We start from the raw sequence: 8,178 nt of genomic DNA on the forward strand, positions 1-8,178 counted from the left end.
AAAGTGAAAACCACAAGGAGATAGAGTAATACACATTCAGAATGGCAAAAAAAAAAAAGAGAGAGAGAGAGGGAAGGTCCGGTGGAAGTGTAAATTGGTACAATCTCTCCGAAAAAGAGTTTGGCACTGCAAGTAGACCCCACTTAAGAAAGGGTTCTGTTCACTCTGTGGTAAGTAGGTTCTAATGTAAGTCGAATACCTCATTTTTTTTTTTCATTATTACTGCCTTTTATTGTCAGTATCTTTCTAAATCTGGTCTTCATTTGTCTTTGGGGGTTGGAAACATTACATGGAAATTTACAGATATGTTTTAATACATACATACACAAAAAAATACACAAATCATAAAGGTTTATTCCCACATAATGAAGAAGAGTTGGACAACATTGACATTTTGTCCATTGCAGTAATAATTCCATTAGTGGAAGGTTCTGGATCATCTCGATTATCCTTGGAAATGGGGATAGCATTTCTAGTCAGAAAATGATCCTTTTCTTCTCATCTCCATATATCTTGCAGTAACATCTCTCCTTCCCGAAACTGCCTACCAACTTTAGCAAAATAATCAGTGTTTAGATTCGTGTTTTCAAGCAACTGTAGCCCCTTAGTTCAGAAAAAACTATAGTTAATCCTTTCACTGTAAACCATAACACTGAACATCTTCTAGTGAACATCTGAGGATGAAAACAGCAAATTCTGTGCTGCAACATTGTGTGTAGTCCATACAACTAAAGATTAAAAAAAAAATTTTTTTTTTATACGTACAAATAACATGGTGGTAAATGAGGTTTGCCATAACTCGAGTACATCTTAAGTCAGGGACTACCTGTATTTGCTAAAGTTGAAGATATGCACATTCTGTGACTCACTCCTGGGTAAATACCCTAGAGAAACTCCTAACTGTGTACACCAGGAGACATGTACACAGCTGTACAAATAGTATTGCACAACAAAATGGCACGAAACTGGAAGCAGCCCAAATGTCCATCAGCAGTAGAAAGGATAAATTGTTAAGGCGCAGTGTATTCATTCAGCAATGAAAAGGAATGAACTGCAGTTAAAGACAATGACATAATGAGTCTCAAAACAATGCCGAGTGAAGGAAGTAATACAATAGAATAAAGTATAATTCTGTGAACATGAATTTCAAAAGCAAACAAAGCAAAATGATGCTGTTTGGAGATGCACATACAGGTGGTATAACCATAGAGAAAGCAAACATTAGGATAGTGCTTCCTTGGGGTTGGGTGGAGGCCCTTCAGTGTGCTGCTATATTCTATTTCTTAACCTGAGTGGTGATAATATGGATGTTTGTTTTATAATTATTAAATTACATATTCTATTTATGTATGTAAAAAATTTAATAGCAGGGGTGAAGGGTACTTTCTGCACTTTTCTAATCCCTACCCTGGATAGAACTGGAGATGTATTATCACACGTACATGACATCATCAGCATAAACCGAAAGCTACCAACTTGCTTAAGACACATTTTCTCCCAAATATAACTTCTTTCTTGTTCCTGAGATAATAACGATAGCTATATATTTATCATGCCCCACCCCACTCCCCTTTTTTTATTATCAAGCATCTTACCTCATTTTATCCACATTTTACAGATGGGAAAACTGAGGCTGAGAGAGGTGAAATGACTTATTCTGGGTCATACAGCTATAGGTGGTAGAACTACGTTTGGAACTCATGGACTTTCTGACTCCAAAACCCTTTCCTCTACACAATACCTACTTCTCAATGTGTTCTACATTCTACTTTGGTGAGTAGCATCTGGGGTCTTAAAAGCCTATATAAGGCCATCTAGTATACTCCACTGGTCTCACCCCTTCCGGAGCAAGGAAGAATGAGAAAAACTAAAGATGCGAGGGAAAGATTAGTCCAAAGGTCTAATGGACCACATCTACCACGGCCTCCACCAGACTGAGTCCAGTACAACTAGGTGATGCCCAGCTACCACCGCTGACTGCTCTGACAGGGATCACAACAGAGAGTCCCCAGACAGAGCTGTAGAAAAATATAGAACAAAATTCTAACTCAGAAAGAAAGACCAGACTTGCCGGCCTGACAGAGACTGGAGAAACCCTGAGAGTATGGCCCCCAGACACCCTTTCAGCTCAGTAATGAGGTCACTCCTGAGGTTCACCCTTCAAAGACTGAACAGGCCCAAAGAACAAAACAAGTCTAAAGGGGCACACCAGCCCTGGGGCAGAGATTAGAAAGCAGGAGGGAATAGGAAAGCTAGTAATAGGGAACCAAGGGTTGAGAAGGGACAGTGTTGACATGTCATAGGGTTGTTAACCAATGTGTGTACTAACTGTTTGGTGAGAAACTAGTTTGTTCTGTAAACCTTCATCTAAAGTACAATAAAAAAATAAATCGTGCTTCTCAGAAGGCAGTGGACATTCTCCCAGCCTCTGCTGCTGACATATTGCAAAGGCTGGCCTGGTCCACTAAGAAATGCCCCTGATGACATACAGTGAGGAGGCTAACTAAAATTTGGAGGTGGCAAAGTGAGGGGACATGCAAAGTAGGTTGTAGACTGTTGAAACCAGCTCTGGCTTGTTATAAAGAATGTCAGAAAAGCTGTGAATGTGGATCTAGTCAATGCTTCCACTGATTTCTCTAGTCTAGCTAAACCTCTTAGTTTCAGGTATCACAAATAGAAGGCTTTACCAGAATCTTCAGACTTGTTCATCCTAAATTATAATTCAGTGTTAACAGCACCATTTTCCACTGCCCTGAATCCAACCTAATTTCCCATTAGGATAATTACTGGCCTCCACATATTGTTTGTGCAATAAGAAAGGGTATAAGCAAAGAATAGAATGAATAAAGAAAATAAATCAAAAATGTCATTTCAATTCATGACTGCTGCTTCCGTGGGCGTTGATTACGGATCCAGGTAAAATGAAATCCTTGACAACTTCAATATTTTCTCCATTTACCATGATGTTGCTTATTGGTCCAGTTGTGTGGATTTTTATTTTCTTTATGTTGAGGTGTAATCCATACTGAAGGCTGTCAGTTTGTTGTACTGTGGTGGCTTGCGTGTTGCTGGGATGCTTGAAGCTATGCCACCAGTATTTCAGATACCAGCAGGGCAACCATGGTGGACCACCTTCAGCAAAGCTTCCAGACTAAGACAGACTAGGAAGAAGAACCTAGCAATCTACTTCTGAAAAAATCTGGCCAGTGAAAACCTTATGGATAGCAGTGGAACACTGTCTGATACAGTGCTGGAAGATGAGCCCCTCAGTTGGCAGACACTCAAAATATGACAGAGGAAAACCTGACTCCTCAAAGTAGAGTCAGCCTTAATGAGATGGATGGAGTAAGTTTTTCTGGACTTTCATTTGTTAATGTGACATGACTCAAAATGAGAAGAAACAGCTGCAAACACCCATTAGTAATCAGAATGTGGCATGTACAAAGTATGAATCAACGAAAATTGTAACTTGTCAAAAGTAAAATGGAATGCTTGAAGATCAACATCCTGAGCATTAGTGAGCTGAAATGGACTGGTATTGGCCATTTTAAATCCGACAATCATATGGTCTCCTATGCCGGGAATAATGAATTGAAGAGGATTGACGTATTCATTGTCAAAAAGAACATTCCTCACTCTCACCACATCTATTTAATATTGTATTAGAAGTCCTAGTCAGAGCAATAAAACAAGAAAAAGTGATAAAAGGTATCCAGATTGGAAAAGAAGTAAAGGTATCTCTATTCATGTATGATACGATCCAATATGTAGAAAATCTCAAAGAGTCCACAAGAAAACTTGTAGAGCTAGTAGAGAAATTTAGCCAAGTTGCAGGGTACAAGGTCAACAAACAAAAATCAGTTGAGTTTCTATATGCCAGCAGTGAGAAATCTGGAAGAGAAATTGGAGAAACAATTCCATTTATGATAGCATCTGGGTTTTAAGAGAATAAAATACCTAGAAATAAATCTAACCAGGGATGAGAAGGTCTTATACAACGAAAACTATAAAACAGTGCTGAAAGAGATTAAAGAACACTTAAATAAATGGAAAGATGTTCCAGGTTCATGGACTGGAAGACTTATCACTGTTAAGATGTCAATACTACCCAAAGAAATCTATAGATTCAACACAGTCCTAATCAAAATTCCAACAGCCTCCTTTACTAGGAAAATCAATCCTCAATTTTATATGGAATGGCAAGAGACCTCAATAGCTAAAGAAGTGTTTAAAGAGAAGAACAAAGTAGAAGGACTCACATTTCCTTATTTTAAAATATACTATATATAGCTACAGTAATCAGAACAGCCTGGTACTGGTATAACAATAGACAAACCAATGGAATAGAATTGAGATTCCAGAAATAAAGCCACACATCTATGGTCAACTAATTTTTGACAAGGATCCTGAGTCCATCTGATGGGGGAAGAAGAGTATCTTCAATAAACGGTGCTGGGGAAATTAGATTTCCTCATGCAGAAAAATGAAACAGGATCCATGCCGCACACCATATACAAAAATAAATTCAAAATGGATTAAGGACCTAAAATTGCAAACTAAAACCATAAAATTCTTAGAAGAATAAGCAGAGGCAATGCTGTCAGGCCTAGTTTTCAACAATGGATTATCTAATATAATAACAAAAGCACAAACAGCAATAAACAAAATAAATGGGGTCTCATAAAAATTAAAAACTTTTGTTCATCAAAAGACTTTACCAAAAAAGTGGAACGACAAGCTACTGACTAGGAGAATATCATTGGAAACCATATACCTGATGAAAATCTAATAACCAAAATATATATAAAACTTCAACAACCTAACAACAAAAAGACAACCCAATCATAAAATGGGCAAAGGACTTAGGACTTGAAAAGCCATTTCGCTAAAGAGGACGTTCAAATGGCCACCAGATACATAAAAAGATGCTCAGCATCATTAGCCATCAGAGAGATACAAATGAAAACCACAATGAGATACCCCCTTCATTCTCACTGTTGTTGTTGTGGAAAACCTGGTGGTGTAGTGGTTAAGTGCTACGGCTGCTAACCAAAGGGTTGGCAGTTCAAATCCGCCAGGTGCTCCTTGGAAACTCTATGGGGGCAGTTCTACCCTGTCCTATAGGGTCGGAATCAACTCGACAGCACTGGGTTTGGTTTTTTTTATTATTATTATTATTTTTTTGTTGTTGTTGTTATGTGTTGTTGAGTTGATTCTGATTCATAGCAACCCTATAGGACAGAGTAGAACTGCCCCACAGGGTTTCCAAGGAGTGGCTGATAAATTCGAATTGCTGACCTTTTGGTTAGCAGCCAAGTTCTTAACAACTGAACCGCCAGGGCTCCAGGATGACTGAGTTAAAAAGAAAATAACAAATGTTGGCAAGGATGTGGAAAAACTGGAACCCCTACCCATTGCTGGTGGGAATGCAAAATGGTACAGCTATTGTGGAAACAGCGTGGTGGTTCTTCAAAAAACTAAAACTAGAACTACCATATGACCCAGCAATTCCACTCCTAGGTGTATACCCAAAAGACTTGAAAGCAGAGTCTCAAAAATAAACTTGTATACCAGTGTTCATTGGAGCACTATTCACTATAGCCAAAAGGTGGAAACCTAAATGCCCATCAACAGATGAACGAACAAAATGTGGTATATACATACAACGGACTACTACTCAGCCAGTAGGAGAAACGAAATCTTGATACAAGCTACAGTATAGAACTTGAAGACATGCTGAACAAAATACGCCAATCACAAAAGGACAAACATTGTATGATCTCACTTACATAGAAAGACAAGAAAAGGCAACTGTGTAGAGACCAGAGTTTATTAGTAGCTACCAGGGGCAGAAGGGAGGGGGAAAATGGAGGTTAACAGTGATGGGAAAATTGCATTGATTAAGAGTAGATTTGCACAGCGGATTATTGTAACTGATGTCAAGAAGTTGTACACCTGTTTAAAAGATAAATTGGTAAAAATTGTGTGATAGATATATTTACAACAATGATAAAAATAAAAGAGTAGCTGCTAAAGCTGCTTATGTACACAAACACCTCAGGGGATTTTGCTCCTTGGTTTGGAGGCTTAGGGTCATGGTTTCATGGGCCATCCCAGTTAACTGGCCTAATACCACGTTTAGTGCTTCTGTTCTACCTCCTAATTCATTGTGTGGTGCCTGGTGTCTTAAAAGCTTACAAGCAGCCATCCAAGGCAAAACAATTCATCTTTATTCAACCTGCAGCAACAGACGAAAAAGAAGAGTCAGGAGCAGAAAGAGGATATGAAATGTGTGGCTAATTGCCGCCATGAACAACTGCCTTCCTTGCCATGAGACCAGAACTGAGTGGTGCTCAACTACCATTACTGAACATTTTGGTCAAAGATTCCACAGAAGAATCCTGACCAAAGGGGGAAAACGCAGAATAGGATTTCAGATTCTCATAGACTGTAGACTTTCTGGAGCCATGGAGGGTGGATGAATATCTGAAAATACCGCCCTGAGATAATCTTTAAACCTTACACCGAAAATACCCCTGAAGCCATAAAACCAAACAATAGTTTAGCTTAACTCGTAGAAAAGACCTGCCTTGAGCATTAAGACCTGCCTTGAGCATTACACCCTTTTAGGAGCTATCTATGTGGGATCAAATTGACAACAGCAACTCAACTGGGAAGATGAGATAAGAACCTTAGGGGGCAGTAAGTTTATGTTAAGGAGGAAGGAACAACTCAGGAAAGGAGGGTGAGAATGGTTGCACAACTTGAAGAATGTAATCAATGTCACTAAATTGTTCGTGAATTGGTGTCTGCTTTGCTGTGTATGTTCCCAACAACAACGACAAAGTAAATGAAATTTAGAAAAATTTAAAAAAGAACATTTCAAAATCTGTCCTGAAATATAATACTGTCAGTGACAGGATAATATCCATACACCTACAAGTCCTATTAAGTAGAGACTTTAAACTCAAATGGAAATCAAATTGTAGACATTTGTTCCCACTTCTTTTTAGCCTGCCAATAATTAACTTTGCAGGCCCTCAGCAAAAGTTTACGAATTCATGAATAAGCTAACTTCCAATTCTACATGCATCATTTAAGCTCTCCCAGCCTAACTGCACGCCCAGTTATGAGATTTAAGAGCTAAGAGATGTGAATATGCTTTGTAAAATCTAAAGTCAACAATCCACAGACCGGGAGAAAATCTTTGTAAATCATATGTCTGATAAGGGACTCGTACCCAGGATATATAAAGAACTATTAGAATTCAACAAAGACAAAGAACCCAATTGAAAAATAGGCAAAGAATGAACAGACATTTCTCCAAAGAAAATATTATGTGCAAATGGCGAATACATAAACCCATACCCATTGCTGTGGAGTTGATTCCGACCCGCAGTGACCCTATAGGCCAAAGTAGAACTGCCTCATATGGCTTCCAAGGCTGTAATCTTTGTGTGTGTGTTTGTGTATGTGTGTGTGTTTTAGGTGACAGTTTACAGAGCAAAATAGTTTCTCATTAAACAATTAATACATAAATTGTTTTGTGACATTGGTTCCAACCCCACAATGTGTCAACACTCTCCCCTTCTCCACCCCAGGCTCCCTGTTTCCATTCATCTAGTTTTCCTGACCCTTCCTGCCTTCTCATGTTTGCTTTTGGGATGGTGTCCCCATTAGTCTCATATACATGATGGAACTATGAAGCACATCCCTTATGCGTGTTATTGTGGGCTCTATAAAAACCCGTTGCCATCGAGTCAATTCCGACACATAGCAACCCTATAGGACAGAGTAGAACTGCCCCATAGAGTTTCCAAGGAGCACCTGATGGATTCGAACTGCCAACCCTTTGGTTAGCAGCCGTAGCACTTAACCACTGTGCCACCAGGGTTTCCGTTGGCCCTACAGACCTGTCTAATTATAGCTGAAAAGTAAACCTCAGTTGTGACTTCAGTACTGAGTTAAAAGCCTATTGGGAGCCATACTTTTGGGGTTTCTCCGGTCTCTGTCAGACTAGCAAGCCTGGTCTTTTGTGTGCGTGTGCGTGTGTGTGTGAATTTGAATTTTTTTTCTATATTTTTCTCCCACTGTGTCCAGGATCCTCTATTGTGATCCCTGCCAGAGCAGTCAGTGGTGGTAATCAGACACCATCTAGCTGCTCTGTGCTAAGGCTGT

The sequence above is a fragment of the Loxodonta africana genome, chromosome 19, assembly GCF_030014295.1.
Source record: "Loxodonta africana isolate mLoxAfr1 chromosome 19, mLoxAfr1.hap2, whole genome shotgun sequence".
Lineage (NCBI taxonomy): Eukaryota > Metazoa > Chordata > Mammalia > Proboscidea > Elephantidae > Loxodonta > Loxodonta africana.